General features: G+C 42.3%; 1 protein-coding gene and 1 long non-coding RNA gene across 2 annotated transcripts in view; both read right to left on the bottom strand.

The window, feature by feature from the left end:
* The window catches only part of Ube2r2 (ubiquitin-conjugating enzyme E2R 2), a 58,548-nt gene that overhangs the window by 34,932 nt on the left and 740 nt on the right, over nucleotides 1-22,876 (bottom strand). The gene's annotated exons all lie outside the window — the stretch shown is intronic.
* Nucleotides 1,431-22,874, bottom strand: LOC120103060 (uncharacterized). Its single transcript, XR_005505168.2, has 2 exons — nucleotides 20,603-22,874; nucleotides 1,431-10,042 (listed from the first exon to the last, which is right to left on the bottom strand). It is a non-coding gene; the product is annotated as an uncharacterized LOC120103060 (long non-coding RNA).

Here is a 22,876-nt window from a genome sequence, read left to right as displayed (position 1 = left end):
AAAGGGTATCTGAGCCGGAGTCTAGGAGCTCAGGGGTTATCAAGGTGGCTGGCTTCATCTCCAGATAAATGGTTACATAGGAGGGAAACTGAAGCAGCCAATGACACTTTGTAGCACTTCTCTTTGCCCTACTGACACTTTAAGCCACACCTACACTGGCATGCTCCTAATTCTGACAGACAGTTCTGTTGATTCTGACTTCATTTTAATAGTCCAGACCCTCAACTTTGGTGCGATGCTGAGCAGCCTATTTACTAGTTTGTGACCTCATTCCTCATCACAGGTACTAGACTGCATTCCACCTCTGACTTTTCTTCTGGAAATATACTGAGCAAAGAGTAGCTAGGTCAGTGGGAAGTACCCTTGGCTAGCACACACAAGGCCTTCACCCTAAAACCTGGCACTGTCCACCTGCCCCCAAATGTTGTAAAGTGTACTCAGCTTCTGTCCGTCATGAACAGGAAGTACTTCCTGGAGGCTCTATTCTTTCTCCCAAACCGAGGATCTCTATGGACCTCTTTCCACACAATCATCTAACAGACAAACACAGCTGAACATCCAAATATGTGCTTTGAGTAGGGCAAACTGTACTTAAGGCACACAAGCTTAATAAGCTACAGAACCAGGAATGCAAGCTACTCTGTGTGATCCTGGGAAAATCTCTGCAACTCCCTACAAACCTTAGTTCTACTCCTTACCCCCCTTTATAGAACTATGGTAGTGAAATTTCACCAAATTGCTGTCCAAATTATCGAATGGGAAGATGGCTCAGTGGATACAGTGCCTGCTGGGCAAGCATGAGGACCTACATTAGGGGCCCCAGCAGCCACACAAGCTGAACCTCTGTACTGCTGGTAGATAAGCCAGATCCAGGATGATTCTGGGGTATTTCCAGCTAACCAGCCTAGCTGGATGAAATGGCCAACTCAAGTTTCAGGGAAAGACCCTGTCTCAAAAGCAACGTAGAGAGCAATGGAAAACACCCAACTCCAGCCTCTGGCCTCTACACAAGCATGCACAAGACAGCATACCCAGAGACACATGCAGACCTACACCACACACAATAATGCATGTATTAATCAAAGTAAGAAACTGACATCCACTGGGCATTTCCTATGTGCTGGACACTTCTATAATGTATTACATGTGTTAACTCATTTAATTCCTAAAATAAGCCCGGGTTATCATCAAAACCTTATTATAAAAAAATAAATAAACACAGAGCTTTAGGAACTCATATAGGATCATATTTAAGTAACTGTCTGTATATTATTTATATAAATTTTTCTCTCCCCTCTATATAAAATGCAACTCAGATAACAAATGTTCTGCCCATTCCATCGCAGGGCAGGGAAATGCTAGTCTCACAACGAACAAGAGTTGTATCTTTGTTGTTCTCTATTAAATAAGACAATTTTCTTACAGGGAGGTTTTGTTTACTTAATTTTTTTTTTTTTTTTTTTTTTTTTTTTTTTTTTTTTTTTTGGTCTTTCAAGACAGAGTTTCTCTCTATAGTCCTGACTGTCCTGGAATTCACTCAGTACACCAGGCTGGCCTCAAACTCAAGAGATCTGCCTGCCTCTGCCTCTCAAGTGCTAGCATTAAATGTTCATCACTAACTAGAAGGAGAAGAAGGTGGATCCTTGTGATTTTTAGGCCAGCCTCATCTACAAAGTGAATTCCAGGACATCCAGGGATAGACAGAGAACCGTGTCTTGAAGGGGGCAAGAGGAGGTATGTCACTAGATGCAAGTTTTAAAGAAAAGCGTCTTGGGCTGGAGAGGTGGCTCAGCGGTTGAGAGCACTGACTGCTCTTCCAGAGGTCCTGAGTTCAATTCCCAGCAACCACATGGTGGCTCACAACCATCTGTAATGGGATCTGATGCCCTCTTCTGGTGTGTCTGAAGACAGCTATGGTATACTCATGTACATAAAATAAATAAATCTTTAAAAAAAAGTTTCTCCTTCCCTTTTTGGAATTATGTCAATTATAACATTAACATTATACCTTTTATGCCTCATCTTTCTGACATGGTTTATCATGTAGCTCTAGCTGTCCTGGAACTCATCATATAGACCAGACTAGCCTTGACCTCACAGAGAACCACCTGCTTCTTCTAGGGTTAAAGGCATGTAATGCCAGGCCCATATGCCTCTTCTTTCTAATGCTTTCCCCTTGAGGCCCTTTCTCCTAACAGACCTTATTTCTTGAAAGATAATTCTGTGTTGGCTTCTAAGAACCAACCCATTCTTTCCCTCTTATATCTAATAAAAATAAATAAAACAAGTGGACAGCAACTGGAACAATACTCACGATTGTCCTAAGGCTGCCACAGGTGCCATGGCTAGCTATATAAACAACAGCAGCAAAAACAGGAAACCCTGACAAGGCAGAAGGCAGGAACCATGGAAATGTGTCCTCTACCTCCAAATGCCTACTGTCTTGGTTAGGGTTTTACTGCTGTAAACAGACACCATGACCAAGGCAAGCTTATAAAGAACAACATTTATCATCCAGGCAGGAGCATGGCAGCACCCAGGCAGGCATGGTGCAGGAGCTGAGGGTTCTACATCTTTATCTGGGCTGCTAGCAGAATACTGCTTCCAGGCAGATAGGATCTTAAAGTCCACTCCCACAGTGACACGCCTACTCCAACAGGGCCACACCCTCTAACAGTACCACTCCCTGGGAGGAGCATATACAAACTGTGACACATACCCCAATGCAAGTTTACAACCATCTGTTAAGCATGCACAGCTGAGGCTCTCACACAAAATACTTTTTAAAAAAGTCTCAGCAAAGGGGCTGGGGATTTAGCTCAGTGGTAGAGCGCTTACCTAGGAAGCGCAAGGCCCTGGGTTCGGTCCCCAGCTCCCGGGGGGGGGGGGGGGGGGGGAGTCTCAGCAAGGGGCTGGAGAGATGGCTCAGCGGTTAAGAGCACCCGACTGCTCTTCCAGAGGTCCTGAGTTCAATTCCCAGCAACCACATGGTGGCTCACAACCATCTGTAAAGATGCCCTCTTCTGGTGTATCTGAAGACAGCTACAGTGTACTTATATATAATAAAATGAATAAATCTTTAAAAAAAAAAAGTCTCAGCAAAAGTTAATTTCCAATGCCATTTAGGTTGTATAATTCTCCTTGAGAAAAAATGTTTCGGCACTGGGCTTTAAGAATAAAAATCACAATAACTAGGTACAGTAGCTCATATCTGTAATCAGGCAAGTGGGTAGTTAAGTCACATGAATCTATCTGGACTATGCACTGAGTTACTAGCCTGAACTATGGCATCAGCTACTGTCGTCCCACTCAACTGCCACATGCAGGGACCTCAGGACATTCTTTGGGAATATGCAAAAGTGAATGAAATCCCCCTCATGACTACTGGCTCTCAAAACCAGTCCAACTCTATCTGCTAGTGAATAATCATAAGCTTGAACATTTACTACATTTCCTGGGTTCACCATTTTGTTAATTTGCCTTTTTCTGTTCCATATGCATTTTTACCATCATCAGGTATAATGGATCTTAGCAGATTCCACTTGGGTGTTCTACTGAATTCTTTTCTCTCTCCCTCCCTCTCTCCCTCTCTCCCTCTCCCTCTCTCTCCCTCTCCCTGTCCCTGTACCTGTCTCTGTCTCTGTCTCCTGAATTCTTGACCAGAGTTCTTCCAAAAACAAGCATTCACACAAATTAGTTTTTTATTTTGGTTTCAGTTTTGAGATCTGGCCTCATGCAGTTCAGGCTGGCCTTGAACTTCTGATCCTCCTTGCCTCTACCTAGGAGTATGGGGATTATAGCATGCACGTCACCATGCCTGGTTATTTCATTCAGTGCTAGGGATCAAAGGCTTTGTGCATGGCAGACAAACGCTCTAACCAACTGAGCTACATCTGTAGCCCCTACACAAACTAAATAAATCTTCAGTAGCGGGGTTGGGGATTTAGCTCAGTGGTAGAGCGCTTGCCTAGGAAGCGCAAGGCCCTGGGTTCGGTCCCCAGCCCCGGAAAAAAAAAAAAAAAAATCTTCAGTAGCTTCAAACTCTGTCAACTAGTCAAATAGACAAAAAGTGAGCAGTATGATTTAGCATATAACACATGCCCGCCCATCTACAGCCAGAGAGAACAATCACTTGCATTTCTTTTTTTTTATAGTTTATTATTTTAAAGTTTATTTATTTCTTCTTTTTGTTTTTTGTTTTGTTTTTCTTTTTTTTTAAGATTTATTCATTTATTATATATAAGTACACTGTAGCTGTCTTCAGATACACCAGAAGAGGGAATCGGATCTCTTTACAGATGGTTGTGAGCCACCATGTGGTTGCTGGGAATTGAACTCATGACCTCTGGAAGAGCAGTCGGGTGCTCTTAACCACTGAGCCATCTCTCCAGCCCTCTTTTTTTTTTTTAAAGATTTATTTATTATATATAATAAGTACACTGTAGCTGTCTTCAGACACACCAGAAGAGGGCATCAGATCTCATTACAGATGGTTGTGAGCCACCATGTGGTTGCTGGGATTTGAACTCAGGACCTCTGGAAGAGCAGTCAGTGCTCTTAACCACTGAGCCATTTCTCCAGCCCCCACTTGCATTTCTTAATTGACTGATGCTGCTGTCGCCATCCTCAGCTTGCTCAGCGACTGTCCTCATCGAAAGCTAATCATCCTAAACATGCTTACCTTCCCAGTGTCGGATTCAGCACTAATCACACTTCACTACTGGTAAATGGCTGTCCAACTAGTTGCAGTTTTAGTTTTGTTTTTTTATGGTATTGGTGTTTTGCCTGCATGTGTGTCTGTGTGAGGGTGCCAGAGCCCCTGGAACTGGAGTTAGACATAGGTTGCTGGGGACTGAACCCGGATTGTCAGGAAGAACATCCAGTGCTCTTAACCGCTGAACCATCTCTCCAGCCCTTCATTTTCATTTTTAATTTTTTTTAAAACGTATTTATTATGTATACAGCATTCTGCCTGCCTGCAAGCCAGAACTGAGCACCAGATCTCATTATAGATGGTTGTGAGCCACCATGTGGTTGCTGGGAATTGAACTCAGGACCTCTGGAAGAGCAGCCAGTGCTCTTAGCCTTTGAGCCATCTCTCAAGCCCCCCTCACTTTTAATTTCATAAAGAGATTTTTAGGAGATATTTGATCTCAATTTTCTAGATTTTTTTAAAAAACCACTTGCCTGTGAGTCAAGACTTTTATGAGGAATATAATCTGATAATGTCTATTCCTCTCACATAGTTACACTGTGATGGTGTAACAAAAACAATGCTTTGCCACTTAATTTGATGACAACATCCTCCATTGTGCCTGGAGTCTGCCATTTGAAATCAACTTTTGTCTTTTCATTTTTCCCTCTTTTTGGTTTGAGAGAGGATCTCACTCTAGCTGGTCTAGCCTCACCCTGTGGCAATTCTTCTGCTCCAACTTCCTTAGTGTTAAGATTATGAGCATGAGCCACCAATGGGTTAAGAAATGATTAAAATAAAAATTTAAAATGCCAAATACAGCAAATATACATGCCAGTCAATACCAGCAACACAACCACCACTCCATCAATATCGTTTTTCCTTTCTTTGGGACAGGGTTCTCATTGCAAAGCCATGGTGGGACTAGAACTCATTACATAGACTAAGTTGTCCTCAACTGTGGTCACCCTCCTGCCTCTGCCTCTGGGGTGCTTGAATGACAGGTGTGATCCAGCACAGCTGACTCCATTACTGGGATTTGTAATATACCATATGGCAGCATGAAGAGACCACCATATGTCTGCTGTGGAAACCACTCAACTTTGCCATTGGAGAATTAATAAATGCAAAGCTCTAGCAAATTTTTTATGGACACTGAAACTTAAATTTCATATAATGTTCATGTGTCAAAAATATTATTCTTTTGTGTTTGATCAAATTCTCTACCCCATAGATCTTTCCTTCCAACTATTAAAATAAGGCATTCTCCTTTAGTCTAAAGAAAATTTCTTTTACACACACTTACACACACACACACACACACACACAGTGTGTGTGCACTTGGGAGAATAAGTGCCACAGCACACTTCGGAATTAGAAGGCAGTTTGGGGAACCAACTCCAGGCTGTCAGATTAGGAGGCCATTACACTCACATGCTGAACCATCTCACTGTCCCCATAGCTTCCCCTACACTAATTTTTAATTTGTTGCAGCACTTACTCCAACAGGACAAGCTTGCTATCAAAACTTGCCGTGTGGGGCTGGAGAGATGGCTCAGCGGTTAAGATCACCCGACTGCTCTTCCAGAGGTCCTGAGTTCAAATCCCAGCAACCACATGGTGGCTCACAACCATCTGTAATGGGATCTAACGCCCTCTTCTGGTGTGTCTGAGGTCAGTAACAGTGTACTTATATATAATAAATGAATAAATCTTTAAAAAAAAAAAAAAAACTTGCTGTGTATCTTTAAGCCAGGCAGTGGTGGTTCACATCTTCAACCCCAGCACTTGGGAGGCAGGATCTCTGAGTTCAAGGCATGCCAGCCAGATCTACAGAGTTCTATATTTTCTTTGAAAATATGCTTAATGGAGTTGAAGAGGTGGCTCCCTGGTTAAGAGCATTTGCTGCTCTCTCAGAAGACGGAAGTTTGGTTCCAAGTAGCCATGACAACTCACAACTGCCTGTAATTCCAGCTCCAGGGGACAATACAATAGGACATCATAAGTGAAAGCTGTTTTCATTTATAATATTTCTAGTATATTATAAGTCTTTTTTAGCTGATGTAACAAAAGTACCAGAAACTAAATAGCTTTTAGAGGAATTTTTTTCCTATTCTGAAGGCTGAGAAAAATCCATTCCCGGGTGTGTCTATAAAGACAAAGAGGATGTACCCCAGGTGGTGGTGGTACAGCACTTGGGAGGCAGAAGCAGGCAGATCTCTGTTGAGTTCAAGGCCAACCTCATCTACAAAGTGAGTTTACGAATCGCAAGGCTACATAGAAATACCCTGTCTTAAACAAATTTGAACTACCAAAAGGGATTTGAGCATGGTGGTGTATGCTTTTAGCCCCAGCACTGAAGGGAGGCCAGCCTGTTCCAAGTGAGTTCCTGAACAGCCAGGGCTACACAGAGAGACTCTGTCTCCAAAAGAATCAAGGGGAAATTGGGGGACAACTCTATATAAAAATAATATGGAGTTTTATGTGGTTTTGTTCATTTGCCTGCCTCTGCCTCCCCAGCACTGGAATTAAAAGACAAATTGACATCATTTTTTTTTTCTTTTTTCTTTTTTTCGGAGCTGGGGACCGAACCCAGGGCCTTGCACTTCCTAGGCAAGCGCTCTACCACTGAGCTAAATCCCCAACCCCATCTTTTTTTTTTAAAGATTTATTTTATGTATATAAGTACTCCATCGGGGCTGGGGATTTAGCTCAGTGGTAGGGCGCTTGCCTAGGAAGCGCAAGGCCCTGGGTTCGGTCCCCACCCCCCAAAAAAAAGAACCAAAAAAAAAAAAAAACAAAAAAAACTAAGTACTCCATCAATGTCTTCAGACACACCAGGAGAGAACATCAGATCCCATTACAGATGGTTGTGAGCCACCATGTGGTTGCTGGGAACTGAACTCAGACCTTCTGGAAGAATATTCAGTGTTGTTAACTGCTGAACCACTGAACCATCTTTCCAAATCAAATCTTTTTTTTTTTAAAGCATTTTACTAGTTAAACTGCAAACATGTATCACTTTTAGCCTTACCAGTGGAGAGAATGAAAGCTAGTTCATCCATTAAGAGTATTTGCTCTTACAGAGGATGCAATTTTGTTTCCCAAACTTCACAACCACCAATAACTCCAGGGCCAGGGAATCTGACCTCTTTTGGCATCAAGCGCACAGGAGGTACACAGGCAAACAAAATGCTCATACACATAAAAATAAATAAATCTTTAAAATAAAGCAACCATACCCTCTGTGCTGGCAAGAAAGCTTAGTACTGGCCACCCAGCCCAAGCCCAATCAATAGTCTGAGCTCAATCCCTAGTACACATACCATGGAAGGAGAGAACCTACTTCTGTAAGTTGTACCCTGACCTCCACAAATACACACACACACACACACACACACACACACACACACACACGTTTGGAAATGTGAGGGAGGTGGATGAGAGGATGGCTCAGACAGTGAAGTGCCACGCACAAGGACCCGAGTTTGAGCCCCAGCACACACACATATACACACACACACACACACACACACACACACACACACACACACACACTATCAGCCAGGAGCTGTGACATGTGCTTGTAGCCCCACAGCAAGGAGACAATGAGACGGAGACAGAAGATCCCTGGGACATGTGGTACCCTAACTGGTGAGCTCTAAAGCAAGGAGCTCTGTCTCAAAGAAGGTAGCTTATTCCTTAGGGTCAGACCCAATGTCCTGTAACCTACACAGGCACGCACAGGCACGTACATGCATGTGCACACACACGTGAACATTTTTTAAAGAAACTTAAATGTTTTAATTAGAGGGAGCTGGGGAAGTGGATCAGAGGGTGACATGCTCATGAGATAAGGAGAAGACTGACCTCTGTGCCCCCCACACACACCATGGCATGTATGTACACTCCTACACCTTGCACATACTCTTTTTTTTTTTCCCCCCCGGAGCTGGGGACCGAACCCAGGGCTTTGCGCTCTCTAGGCAAGCGCTCTACCGCTGAGCTAAATCCCCAACCCGCACATACTCTTTTCAAAACATGCACACATGCACACACTAATAACTTTTTAAGAAAACAAATGACAAAGTGGAAGGTTATAAGGCATGGTTGAAGTAGATGGCATTTCATGATCATCTCCCACAACAAAAGAGATTTTTTTTCTTTTTTCTTTTTTTTTTTTCAGAGCTGAGGACCGAACCCAGGGCCTTGCACTTGCTAGGCAAGCGCTCTACCACTGAGCTAAATCCCCAACCCCAACAAAAGAGATTTTAATGACAAAAACACAAGTATAGATATACTCCAGAATTATGATGGCACTCACCAGAAAAAAACAAAAACAAAAACAAAAAAAACCCAAAAACTAGAATAGACAAAAGCCTTTGAGAACTATATGGCATGAATACATTTGTTAATACATTTTATTTGCAAATGACAGTAACAAAAACTTTCTGAAAATTAGGCCAGAAATGTGGAAAGGAGTGACAGGAAAGTTAAGTATATAAAACTTTTAACATGTATATGTATTATTTAAACTGAAAAAGTGTAACTCAAGCAAGGCAGCAGTGGTATCACATGCCTTTAACCCCAGAGTTTAGGAAGCAGAGGCCTTGAACTAGAAGCCCTCTGCCTCTGCCTCCCCAGCACCCACCACCCCCAGGCATCAGTGCTCACACTTTCAACCACATCTATTATGCTGCTGAGAAGTTTGTTTGAAGGAAAGTATGTTCCTCAAGCTCACCTTGAACTCCAAAACCTCCTGCCTCAGGACCAGAATATAAGGATATACCTCTACACCTGGCTCAAGATACCATTTTAAAGCCAGTAATTTCAGCATACACACAAAAAAAATAAACATTTTTTAAAAACTTAGGGCTGGGGGGTTGGGGATTTAGCTCAGTGGTAGAGCGCTTGCCTAGCAAGCGCAAGGCCCTGGATTCAGTCCCCAGCTCAAAAAAAAAAAAAACTTAGGGCTGGAGAGATGGCTCAGTGGTTAAGAGCACTGACTACTCTTCCAGAGGTCCTGAGTTCAATTCCTAGCAACTACATGATGGCTCACAACCATCTGTAATGGGATCTGATGCCCTCTTCTGGTGTGTCTGAAGACAGCTACAGTGTATTCATATAAATAAAAATAAATAAATCTTTAAAAAAACAAATTGTGACTCCAACAAACATTCTTTACACTTCTCTGTGAATCTTTTAATTCTGAACAGAGCACAGACAATAAAATTCAAAGGGTCAATAAAACGTAGACTGCTTGGTCTTTAAGTCCAGTTGAGATACATATCCTCAGCTTTAAGTGGCACTCTTGAGGCTTTTATCATCTTTTATGGTTGTTTGTAGACTCTTTTGAAAAAAAAAAATCAACCTATAAAATTTCAAGAAGTTACATGCAGTAAGTCTAACTTTTTAAAAACAATCCCAGGGCATGAGAGGAGGAGGCGTACAGGGAGATGGGGACTACTGAAGGTAATGGAGATAGATGTGTAAGGCGAGCAGAGGACGACTGAGGGAGGAGAACCAGGTGGAGGTGGGAGAGGCTGAAGGAGGGCGGTGGGGAGGGAAATAAACGAGAACAACAGATTTTTTATATATATATATATATATATATATATATATATATGAATGAAGATGCCATAATTCAACCCACTGCTTTGTATACTAACTTAAAAATTAATTTAAAAAAGGAAAGGAGCTAAACATGATGGTGCACACCTCTGAGCCCAGCACTCAGGAGACAGAAGCAGTGAGTTTGAGGCCAGCCTGGACACCACATGGCTAGTTCCAGGCTACAGTGACTTTTGTCTCTAAGAAAGGGAGGAAGGAAGGACGAAGGGGGAAAGGAAGGGAAAAGAAAGGAAAGGGGCTAGAGCGGTGATGGCTGATCAGTTGAAAGCATGACTGCTCCTGCAGGGAAGCTGAGCGGCTCACCCCGGCACTGACTCAGACTCACCTCAGACTCACCGTCACCAGCACACCAGCCCTTAGCCTCCATGAGCACCACTATAGCCAGACCACCTCAGCTCAGTGCCAGGAAGGGAGAGAATGGACTCCTGAAAGCTGCCTTCTAACCTCCACATGCTCGAGATGGCGCCCATACTAATAAATAAAAACCACAATCACATGCAGAGATTTCCACCAGATTCTCATTCTGACCCATAAGATTCTGATTCTGGTAAAGTAGAAGCTGGAGCCAGCAATCCGCATGTCTGCTGTGGAGATGGGGTCTTTCTATGTAGTCCCAATTAGCCTTGAATCCTAGCCTCAGAGAGAAACAGGCGATATTTCGCATCTCCACTGCTTAACCACGTGATCCGAGCTGGCATGCACCATCCACCCAGGCCTGTACTAGTATTTCTTTTTCAGCTATTATTCCCAAAATGAGTTAAATAGTTTAGCACTTCACAGACGCTTACTATTCTTAGAATACTGCCATAGGTCCTATCTAAAATGCAGTTAATGAGCCTCACAGCAAAAACTGCATCATCTCCCCCAATATTTGAATACTTGAATTATGGAAAACATAAATTTGAAATCCTTAGTCAAACTTGAAACCTGACTTGTTCTCATGATCTATTTTCTATGTAAAAAGAGATTAAACTGATATTGGTCTTCAATCCTTCCAAATTTAGATACTAGCTATCACCTAAGAAAACATACAGAAAATCTAAATACCCTTCATGAACTTGCTACAATTTTATTTTGTGAAATCATTAAATTCACTACCTAAATCTCCAGATGTAAACATATTCACCTATAGAAATCTGCTTCTATTAATGTGAAAGCTAAAACCAAAGAGCACCTGTGATACTTGGGCCAAAGCCTGACCGTGGTCATAAGGGCACTCGTTACGCTCATCTCTTCATTTCCCTCTGAGACGGACTCTGTGTGTTGCCTACATTAACTTCAACTCCTATACTCATGGGTTCTACTTCCTCAATTCTCTCAGTATCTGGAATGGCTGTACCTCTGTACTGGGCTATATTTCTTTTTTTTTCTATTTTTCGGAGCTGGGGATCGAACCCAGGGCCTTTGCGCTTGCTAGGCAAGTGCTCTACCACTGAGCTAAATCCCCAACCCCCTGGGCTATACTTCTGAAATCTACAGTATTTCACTGCATAAAATATTCTCTGGATGTATGACATAAAATTCTTTGAAAAAATTTATATTAGGGTAAAAGCAAAAAAACAAAAAAGTCCAACAATGGGGTTGGGGATTTAGCTCAGTGGTAGAGCACTTGCCTAGCAAGCGCAAGGCCCTGGGTTCGGTCCCCAGCTCCGAAAAAAAAAAAAGTCCAACAATACATACAAAATGACAGCATGTACACTAACTAGCAAGTTGAAAGCTGCAGCACAGGCCAAAAAATGGAGGCATGTCTGTCATCTCAGCACTTAGGAAGGGAAGGGAGGAAGACCGAGAGTGCACAGTTATCCTAAGATGTTCCAAAATAGAAGGAAAAATAATGAACTGTGGGATAAAGATACAGGTTAGCAGCTAAGAACACGTGTTGCTCTTGCAGAGGACCTGGTTCTCATGGCCCACATGATAATGCTAGTTCCAGGGCCATCTGACACCTTCTGACCTCCAGGCGCACCAAGCAGACATATGATATGCATACACATGTACAGAATACTCACACACAAAAATTAAGTCTAATGACAATGGTGAAGAAGAAAATTAAATAGAAAAGGCATAAAAGTGCGATAATAATAGAGGCCCAGGGCTGGAGAGATGGCTCAGTGGTTAAGAACACTGACTGCTCTTCCAGAGGTCCTGAGTTCAATTCCCAGCAATCAGATGGTGGTTTCTGATGCCTTCTGGCATGAAGGCATACAAGCAGCTAGAGCATTCATATGTATTAAGTGAAATCTAAAGAAAAAAAAAAGGCCCAGAGTGGTGTGGTATGTGTTACTTGTAGTCCTAGCATTCAGGAGACTAAGAAGGAGTCTAAGTTTCTAGGCTGGGTTAAATCCTTCACAGTCAGAAAGGATACCATTCACATATAATGCAAGTAGTTCACACATATGACAATAGTGAGATCTCCAGGAAAAAAAAATAAATTTAAAAGCAGTATCATCTGGTTAACATTTTAATCTCACCTCAGTCGGTAACTGTATTTAAGCCTGAAGGGCACAGGTGTGCCCACCACCCCAGGCTGCAGCCTCTAACTTTAGAGAATACAGATGTTTATGTACACTAGACTTCCTGGAGCATTGCATTTGAACAGCTTTCAGGGGCAAAAAAAAGACATTCATATTGCTTGTTCTCCTATAGCACTTTTTAAAAAATATTAAGTGTTAACAATCACTGATACAAAACTTGAATTTCTGTATAGCATCTACAGTGATAAAATTATATTCATTATATAAGTCCTATCTTGGACTTTTTTACCTCACCAAATGTACAAACCTAAATTTTTTAAAAAATATTTTTTAACTCACTAAGTTGTTCTTTCTAGTTTTAGTGTTACAAGTCAAACCAAAGGCTTTGTGCATCCTAAGCAAGCACCCAACCATTGAGTTACATCTGAAAGCTCTATTCTGAAGCTCAAGACAAACAAGGGTTAAAGGTTGAAATGGAGAAGGAAAAAGATGCAGGGAACTTAAAAAGGGTTAGGGCTCCAACTTTCCATGATCAGCTTGTCACAAATGTGTGGTGACTGCCAACCTTAGGACAGCAGCCTCACAACATATTAGTGCTACAACAATCTATGTATAACCAATCCGATAGTAAACTCCATGGAAGGAAAGGTAGCGTAGCTGCTGTTAAATAGACTCAACCGATACAAAGTAACTGCTTAGAACCCGAAAGCTAAGGTGGCTGGGCCGGTGGGGATGATTGTGTGCACTGTGTATTTATATGCTCATTTCTGTACCCAGAGATCTGGTTGCAATCCCACTATCATTATTGAAACAGCTGATATCTCAATATTGTATAAAAATTGTTCTCCATCACCTCTGATTGGTTAATAAAGATCTAGCAGGAGAGTTAATATCCAACTACCAATCCCATGAGGGGGTCCTAGGTGTTTTGGAACATGCATACACGCACATTTCATGTACATGAAATGTCAAACCTAAGTTAGGTAATTGGGAAGATGAAGGCAGGAAGTCAAGATCAGCCTTGGCTACACAGGAGAATCCAAGGCTAGTTGGGCTACCATGTCTCAAAAGATGAAGAGGGCCCAGTGGTACTGGCACAGCCTATAATCCCAGAACTTCAGGGTAGGGGGTACAGGTTGTGAGTTCGAGGCTAGCCAGGAATCTCCCAAAACAAAAAACAAACAAAAAAAAAATCAAGAACAAAACAAGACAAAAAAACAAAGAAAGCAGACAAAAGGCACAAGAAAAAACTAATTAGAAGTATATTGCAGTCAGGCCTTGTGGTGGTGCATGGCTTTGTATCCTAGCACTGGGATGCGGAGGCAGGCAGATCTCGGAGTTCCAGGCCAGCCTGATTACAGAGTAAGTTCCAGGACAGCCAGGGCTGCATAGAATAAAACCGTGTCTCAAAAAACAAAAACAAAAACAAAGCAAAACAAAACAAAAAAAGGGAAGAAGGGAGGGGAAGGGAAGGGAAGGGAGGAGATAGCCTTAAACTGGTATGGAGATACACACCTGTAATCCCAGCAGGCCAATTCCACAACAGCCTGATCTACATTGTATTCCAGGACAGCCAAGGCTACAGAGAAAGACCCAATCTCAAAATTCCACATCCCAACAAAGGTAAGAAAGAAATGCAGCCTCCAAATTGTTTAGGCTAGCCGGGTGGTGGTGGGTGGTGGGTGGTGGGTGGTGGTGATCAGGAAACAGAAGCATTCTGTTCTCTTGAGTTCCAGGCCAACCTGATCTGCAAAGTAAGTTCAGGCTAGGGCCAGCAGGATGAGCCAGCAGTATGGCCCAGCAGGTAAAGGATTAACACAGAGGCTTGACAACCTGAGGTGGTTTCTATAGACCACCTGATGCTGAGAATCAACTTCCACAAGCTGTCCCCTAACCTCTGTATGAAGGTTCTGGCACCCACACACATATACACAACTTGTGACATGCTCGAACACACACACAAATGAAATGTTAAAAAAAAAAAAGCCTATTTGGTTAAATTGATATTATCAAGAATTTTTAACAAAATGTATGCATGTTGAGTATTACAAAATCAAGTTCCACTATTAAAACAGTAGCCAGGCATGGTGGAGAAAACCTTTAATCTCAGCATTACAGAAGCTGAGGCAGGAGAGATCGCTAAGAGGTTAAGAGCACTTGCTGCTCTTGCAGTAGACCCAGGTTCAACTCCAGGAACTGCATGGTAGTTCACTACTATCCGCAACTCCATCCGGTGCCCACTGACGATCTCTTTGGGCAACAGACACATATATGGTACATATGCACAAACTCAGGCTCACAACTCACACACATTAAAAATATATTTAGCCAGGTGATGACACAGGGCTTCAATCCCAGCACTCTGGAGGCAGACGCAGATGGATCTCTGAGTTCAAGGCCAGTCTAGTCTACAAAGTTCCAGGGCAGCCAGGGCTACACAGCAAAACTCTGTCTCAAAAAAACTAAAAACTGGGCTGGAGAGATGGCTCAGTGGTTAAGAGCACTGATTGCTCTTCCAGCGGTCCTGAGTTCAAATCCCAGCAACCACATGGTGGCTCACAACCATCTGTAATGAGATCTGATGCCCTCTTCTGGTGTATCTGAAGACAGCTACAGTGTACTCATATACATTAAATAAATAAATCTTTAAAAAAAAAAAACAAACTAAAAACTAAATAATCAATAAATAATCCCAGTTCTTGGGAGGCAAAAGCCAGCTACATAGAAAAAAATCCTGTCTCAAAAAAACAAAAAACTAAAAAAATTTTTTAAATTAAGGTTTGCTCCATTTTGTTCATTCTATGTATGTACCCTTGAGCAGTATTTCTTTTTTAGTGATGTTGGAGATTGAACCCAGAGCCTCAAACACGCTTAAACACCCACTGTGTCACTGAGGTACACTTGCAGCACAGAATCAATTAGGGATGCTTCCGGTTAGAGACGTCTTTTTCTTTCTTGTCTTTTTTTTAACTGTATTTTGATTGTACACTCTTAAAATTAACATTTATTCATTTGCTTTTTGTATGTATGCTCACACACCCATGGTGCCTGCCAGAGTCGGAAGTGGACACCCGAGCCCCTGAAGCTGGAGATACAGATGGTTGAAAACCACCATGTGGGTACTGGGAGCGGAACCCAGGTCTTCAAAAGCCTAACGGTTTAGGCAATCCCCCAGCACACCGCTGCTCTGAGTTTGGGGGTTTGTTGGCTTGCTTGCTTTGAGACGGGGGTCTGAATTCAGGCTGGCTTCAATCCCTGTTGTAGTTGAAGAGGATTCTGAACTCCTGGTCTTTTTGTTTATACCACCCAAGTGCTGGAATTACTGGCAGGCAACATTCTGTCTTGGGAACTTGTTTCTTAATTGATTCTATGAGAGTTAACTACATAGTAAAACTTTGCCTCAAAAAAACAAAAAGCAAAATCTGCTTTTCTACTAGGTCTTAACTTCTAATATTGTAAAAGTTAAGGCAAATACCAGAATTAGGTTTTTGTTATTCCCTAAGTTCTCCAAATGAGGTTAAACAATCTTTATTTTCATGGGACCATAGTAGTCTTGGCTGTTACTGCTAGCAAGTTTTGCTGATGTCCCTATCATCACTGTTGTGGAACTCTTAGCCTTCCCCCTATGTACATTTAGTTAGAGGAGGCCTTTACAAGGATGCTAATTTGCTACATTAATATATTACCAAGATAACCATCATTTTTGTTGTTGTATTTGTTATTTAGCCAAACCTTCAGTCATTAAGAGCCTAAGTTCTCTAAGAGGCAACCCAGCAAAAAATAGCAAACTCCAAAATAAAATCCAATTTATTCCCAGGAGAAAAAAATGTAACCAGAGGATCTTCACAGACCAAATAAACTCAAACCTTAAACCAACTACCTGAGTTCATTTCATTAAAAAACTTTGATCAGTGATTCCTTACTGTCAGAATCAGGAAGGAGGGAAGCTGCTTTTTCAGAAGACTAGACTCAGGCTGGGTATTGTGGCACACGCCTTTGATCTCAGCACTGGGGAAGCAGAGGCAGGAAGACCTCTGAGTTTAAGGCCAACATGGTGTACAGAGGTGAATTCCAAGACAGGAAGGACTATATAAAAACCCTGGGGAAGGAGAGAGGAGAGAGAGAACACGCAAGCAAGACAGCACTCAAAAATATAGTACTTAAGTAGTATCAAAGCTGGGCTCAGCCAAACAGGAGGAAGCATTAAACCCAGAAGCTTGAGGCCAGCCTGGACTACATAGTAAGACCCCTCTCAAAAACAAAAAAAACCACACACACAGAAAAATTTCAGGTGTGGTGACATGCCTTTAATTGCAGAGTTCCAGGACAGCCTTTTCTACAGAGTGAGTTCCAGAACAGCCAGGGCTACACAGAGAAACCCTGTCTCAAACAACAATGAACAAAGCTTTACTGAAGTAGGAGATCCCTGCAATAGCAAGGGAGGAGACTCAAAGATGGGGTTGCCCTAGAATGCATTTTTCAAAGCTAGAAATAACAGATTTTCTTAGAGTTTTGTAGTCTTTACCTAACTTCCTTTACAGTTTACCAAGTGCTTTTTTTTTTCAGTAACTTCTTTAACTTATGCCACAGTTTACCAAGAATAACTTCAGTTGGAGTTGTAATTTAGTGGCAGAGTACTTTGGGTGGCATACACAGGTCATCAGCCTTGGCAGCAAGCACCCTTACCCAGCTGAGCCATCTTGTCAGCCCCTGTGCCAACTTTTAAATGCAGCTGTAAAGAAACACACTAAAAGCCTTGTTTTAAGACAAAAGTTCGGGGGAGGGGGGGACACGCAACAACAACAATCATAAATTGGCCTTTTTCCAAGGAAGAACTAATCAGATAACGAGGGGGAAAAAACAGCAGAAAAATGCCACTCAACAATTTTCTCACCAAGACTGAAACAACCTGTTAAGTTTTCGTGCTTGGCCAAAGAGCTAGCTCAACAGGTAAAGAAAAGCGCTCGCTGCCAAACCCGATGACCCGAGTTCAAGCTCTGGTACCCACCCTGCAAAAGCAGACCACGCCCACAATCTGTCCTCTGACTCCACATGTGCCCCACGGACCATACACACACACTTGAATAAGGCCCAGGGCTAGAGATGGCTCAGCAGTCAAGAGGACTTGTTCTTGCAGAAGACCCAGGTTTGAGTCCGAGCATCCATGTGGCTGCTCACAGGTACGCATGGTGTACAGACTTACAAACAAGCCAAGCACCTACAGTTCTTTACAAGAGGTGCAGTGAGACAGCTCAGCTGTAAAAGCACTTGATTCTCTTGAAGAGGAACCAGATTCAGTTCCTAGCACTCATTCAGGGGCTCAAAACCACCTGTAACTCTAGCTCCAGGAGATCCATGCCCTCTTCTGGGCTCCTCAGAAAGCAGACAGACATGTTACACACACATATATGCAAGCACTCACACATACACATAACATTTTTTGTTGTTTTTTTTTTTTTTGAGACAGGGTTTCTCTACATAGCTCTAGTTTACCTAGAACTATGTAAACGCAGCTGGTCTCTGCCTGCAGAGTGCTGGGGTTAATAAATATGTGTCTTCAACACAAGCAGAAGCAGAAGCAGGTAGAGAGCTCTGAGATCCAGGACAGCCAAAGCTACACAGAGAAAGTGTGATTCAGAAAAACGTGTGTGTGTGTGTGTGTGTGTGTGTGTGTGTGTGTGTGTAAAATACAACAAAAACTTTATTAAAGAATTTCTGAGTGCCAGACGTGGAGGTGCACACTTTAACCTCACCGTTCTGCAGGGGGATCTCTGTGAGTTCCAGGACAGAGCTGGGACTTTAGAGACCCTGTTTTAATGTTCTCAGTTTAAACAAACAAACAAAAAAAATTTCTGAAGGCTAGAGTGATAGATCAATGGTTATGAACACTTGCTCTTCAGGAGAGGACCTAAGATCAGTTTCCAACAACCACATTAGAGGGCTCATAACCCTCTGCAACTCCAGTTCCGATGTCCTCTTCAGGCTTCCGAACACACCTCGCCCCGATGGCAAACACTCACCACATAAACACACACAAAGTAGTTTTTAAGATTTTTTCATTTTGAGGTTGAGGCTATAACTCAATTGGCAGAGTGCTTGTCTGGCACACGCCCTGCCTTGGGTTCAATCTCCCCCATGGCATGAATCTGGCATGATGACAAAAGATTGTAATGCCAGCACTTGGAAGGCAGGAGGCTGGAAGACCAGGAGTTTAAGGTCATCCCTGGCTATCCAGTTCAAGGCTGGCCAGGGGTGGTCCATACCTTTAACCCCAGCACTCAGGAGGAAGAGTCAGGTAGATCTCTGAGTTCGAGGCCAGTCTGGTCTACAGAGTGAGTTCCAGGACAGCCAGGGCTACAGAGAGAAACCCTGTCTCAGAAAAACAAAAAGAAAAAAAAAAAAAAAAAGAAGAAGAAGAAGGAAAAAAAAAAGAGGAGGAAGAAAGTTCATGGCCAACCTAGGTTATATGAAGCTGGTCTTTAAAAGGGAGAAAAAGTGTTTTCATACTTTACCAGAACAGGGTGACACAGACCTATCATCCTGACACTGGGTTGGTGAGCACAAGTTCCACAGCGAGTTTCAGATCATCATGAGCTACATAACCAGATCCTCTCCAAAAATAATCTTTTAAGACTGGATCTCACCCTGTGGCACTGAGACTACAAATACGGGCCACAGGAGTCAGGGGTTTGGTTGGTGGCGGGGAATGGATGCCATTGTTCCTAAACAGAATGCTGAGGGCATAGCTTCAAATGACAGACTTGGGGAAGCTGTGAGTTCAATACCCTGCATAAAAATCAGTACAGGGGCAGAAAAGAAGCATCAGCGGGTGAAGCTCTTATCATACAAGTCTGTAAATCTGGGTTTAACCCCTAGAACCCACACAAAAATGGAAGGAAAAAACTAAACCCAAAAGCTGTCCTCAGACCTCCACAAACAAGCCTTGGCTCTGTTGCTCACATGAACATCTCCAATGCACACTTTTTTTTTTCAAATTAGGATGGGGAAAAAAATAGGACAAATATATCCTAATATTAAAAAATGTAAGCCAAGCAAGATGGTGTACTCCTTTAATCCAAGCAACTCAGGAAGCAGAGGCAGATGGATCTCTGAACTCAAGGCCAGCCTGGTCTACAGAGGTCCAGGGCAGCCAAAGCTACAGAGAAACTCTGTCTCAAAACAACAACAACCAAAATAATAATAATAATAATAATAATAATAATAATAATAATAATAAACAAAACCCCCACAAACAACAAAGAAAGACAGACTGATTGATTGATTTAAATGGGGACTGAAGAGTTAGCTCAGTGGCTAAGAGCACTGGCTACTCTTGCAGAGGACCCAGGTTCAATTCCCAGCACCGCACGGTGGATAACAACCATCTGCACCTCTAGTTTCAGAGGATCCAATGCCTTTTTCTGAACTCCAAAGGCACCAAGCAAGCACAGAAGTGGTATACATAATGAAAGCAAAACATTAATACACGTAAAACAATCTTCAAAAGAGGAACATAAATTTGAATGAGAGGATTAAAGAAAAAGGCGGTGTAAAATTAGTCTCAAAAAATAAAAAAAATTTTTTGAAAAGGAATTTAAAGTGGGTAGGGTACACCTGTGCCTCTGGTCTCAGCACCTGGAAGCTTCTCTCTGTGAGTTCCAGACCAGCTACACAGGGATAAACAGTAAGGCTCTGACTACCTCGGGAAAAAAAACAAAACAAAACAACCCCTACTAAATAGGAAATAAAGCCCTCTTTCTTTTCCCTCCTCTGGTTACACAGCCCTGGTTGGTCTAGAACTTACTGTGTAGAATAGGCTGTCCTCAGATTGCTTGCATAACCTCTCCTGCCTTTGCTTCCTGACTGCTCAGATTTCAGGGATACCTCTGGGTCTGGGCAGTACTGCAGATGGAAACCAAGGTTTTAACCATGCTAGACAAGCCCTGGACAACTGAGGTACACCCCTGCTCCCCAAAGTCAACCCTTTCAGAAGGACTAAAGTTATAATTTGTTTATTTTGTTGTATGTGTGTTGCTGGAGTTTAAAAAACAGAGCATCATGCAAGCTAGGCAGATATTCTGCCTCTAACCTACAGTCCTAGCCCAAAGTATTTTATTATTGTTGCTGCTGCTGCTGCTGCTGCTGCTGCTGCTGTTTGAAACAGGGTCTCTCTGTGTAGCCCTGGCTATTCTGGAACTGGCTCTGTAGACCAGGCTGGCCTCAAACTCAAAGATCCAATTGCTTTTGCCTCCAGAGTGCTGAGATTAGAGATGTGAGCCACCACTGCCTGGCTTTACCTTAAATTAGTATATGCTACAAGGAATATTCCCATTTTATCAATTCCAAATCATTAGCAAAGGGAAGTCTTACCTTCAAAGCTTTTTAAAAACAAATTCCAATAGGAGATTAACTACCATTTACTTAACTATCAATTGTTCCAGAAATACTACTTTTTGGAAATTAAACTGTATCCTTAAGCCCAGTGGCACTTTAATCCCAGAATTTGGAAGGCAGGGGCAGGGTGATAGGGTGATCTATGTGAGTTCAAGGCCAGCCTGGTCTACAGAACAAGGTCCAGGTCAGCCAGGGTTACAAAGAGAAACCCTGTCGAAAGAAAAAAAAAAAAGCAAAAAACAAATAAACAACTGTATTCTTTAAAATTAATCAGTAGTCTGCTTTGAAGATGTTTTCTAGGAAATGTCTCATGAACTCCACTTTGTGCAATATTCCCAATATCTACAAATTAAAACTTGTATCTGACAGTGCATATAACACACCTCAACATGGAACAATACCTTCCAATCTTTCACGAATAAACTTGAACCTTCACTTAGTCACTTTAAGCACCTGCATCTAAAAAGCATAGCTGCATGCTGACCACAAAAGATGAAGCAAACAGTTGGTAAGGATACCACACTCTTACATAACACTCTAAAAATGTCCTTTTACTAAGTATTCAGCAACTATCACATGCACGAATGTTAAGCATTCCCTATCAATCCTATTTTCAACAAAGTTGACCCAGTTTAAAGCCTGAAACTTGAGGCTTTTGAACGGTAGAAAATAAGAGTTAAGTAATTGGGTAGTCCTAAAAATACACATCACAACTACATGACTAAGATATTCGTTTAAAACTTGTGCCAAGATAACCCCTCCCTTCAAAACAAACTAAAATTGACTCATTGGCCTATTTTACCTAATTTTGGAAATAAAATAATAAATGGGTTCCTGGGGCTGGGGATTTAGCTCAGTGGTAGAGTGCTTACCTAGGAAGCGCAAGGCCCTGGGTTCGGTCCCCAGCTCCGAAAAAAAGAACCAAAAAAAAAAAAAAATAAAATAAAATAAAATAAAAAAATAAATGGGTTCCTAAACACCCATTTCCTCTGTCTCTACCCCTACTCCATCTTCACTCAGGGATTCTACCCTCCCAAAACAAACAAACAAACAAACAAAAAACGCTTCAGTCAAATCAAGACAAAAAAAAAAAAAAAACAACTCAGTATCTCCAAGTACTGAACTCAGGAATAATTCATGGAAAACAATAGAAACAATGTCTATATAGTGGCTGCCTAAGGAACCACTCCACCACGAGAAACCCTGTCACCTCGGATGCGGCTCATCTGTGGGACGACCCCATTTGCTGGAGCTAACAACCACCTAAGGAAAAGCTTTTAATCTTGTCTCCCTAAAGTGGGAAACTATCCATCTGCCTGACGTGTTCCACCCTTTGTGGATGTTTGTACATGGGGGGTGGGGGGTTGCTAGTAAACTCGGTAGGAAAGGACAAAGGGCATTTTGGCAACAGCAGAGACTGACTATAAAGTAAATGGGAAAACGAGGGCAAAAAAGAGGACTAAACTGAAGTCCCCTCAAGCGGATGAACAGAAAGACAACGCCAGCACACCACCCTCCCTTTTTTGGCCACCCCCAGGGTCCTCTTCCTTATTACCACCTACAGTAAGCAAAAGTTGAACTACCACTACCCAAGACCAACAAATCCTCCAAATGTCAGGGCACCAGCCACATAGGAAATGACAGACTAATATTCCTCCCCCACACCACCCCCCCAAAAAAAGAG

The sequence above is a fragment of the Rattus norvegicus genome, chromosome 5, assembly GCF_036323735.1.
Source record: "Rattus norvegicus strain BN/NHsdMcwi chromosome 5, GRCr8, whole genome shotgun sequence".
Lineage (NCBI taxonomy): Eukaryota > Metazoa > Chordata > Mammalia > Rodentia > Muridae > Rattus > Rattus norvegicus.
Note: the sequence above shows the minus strand (reverse complement) of the source record. Positions and strands in the feature narration are given on the sequence as shown.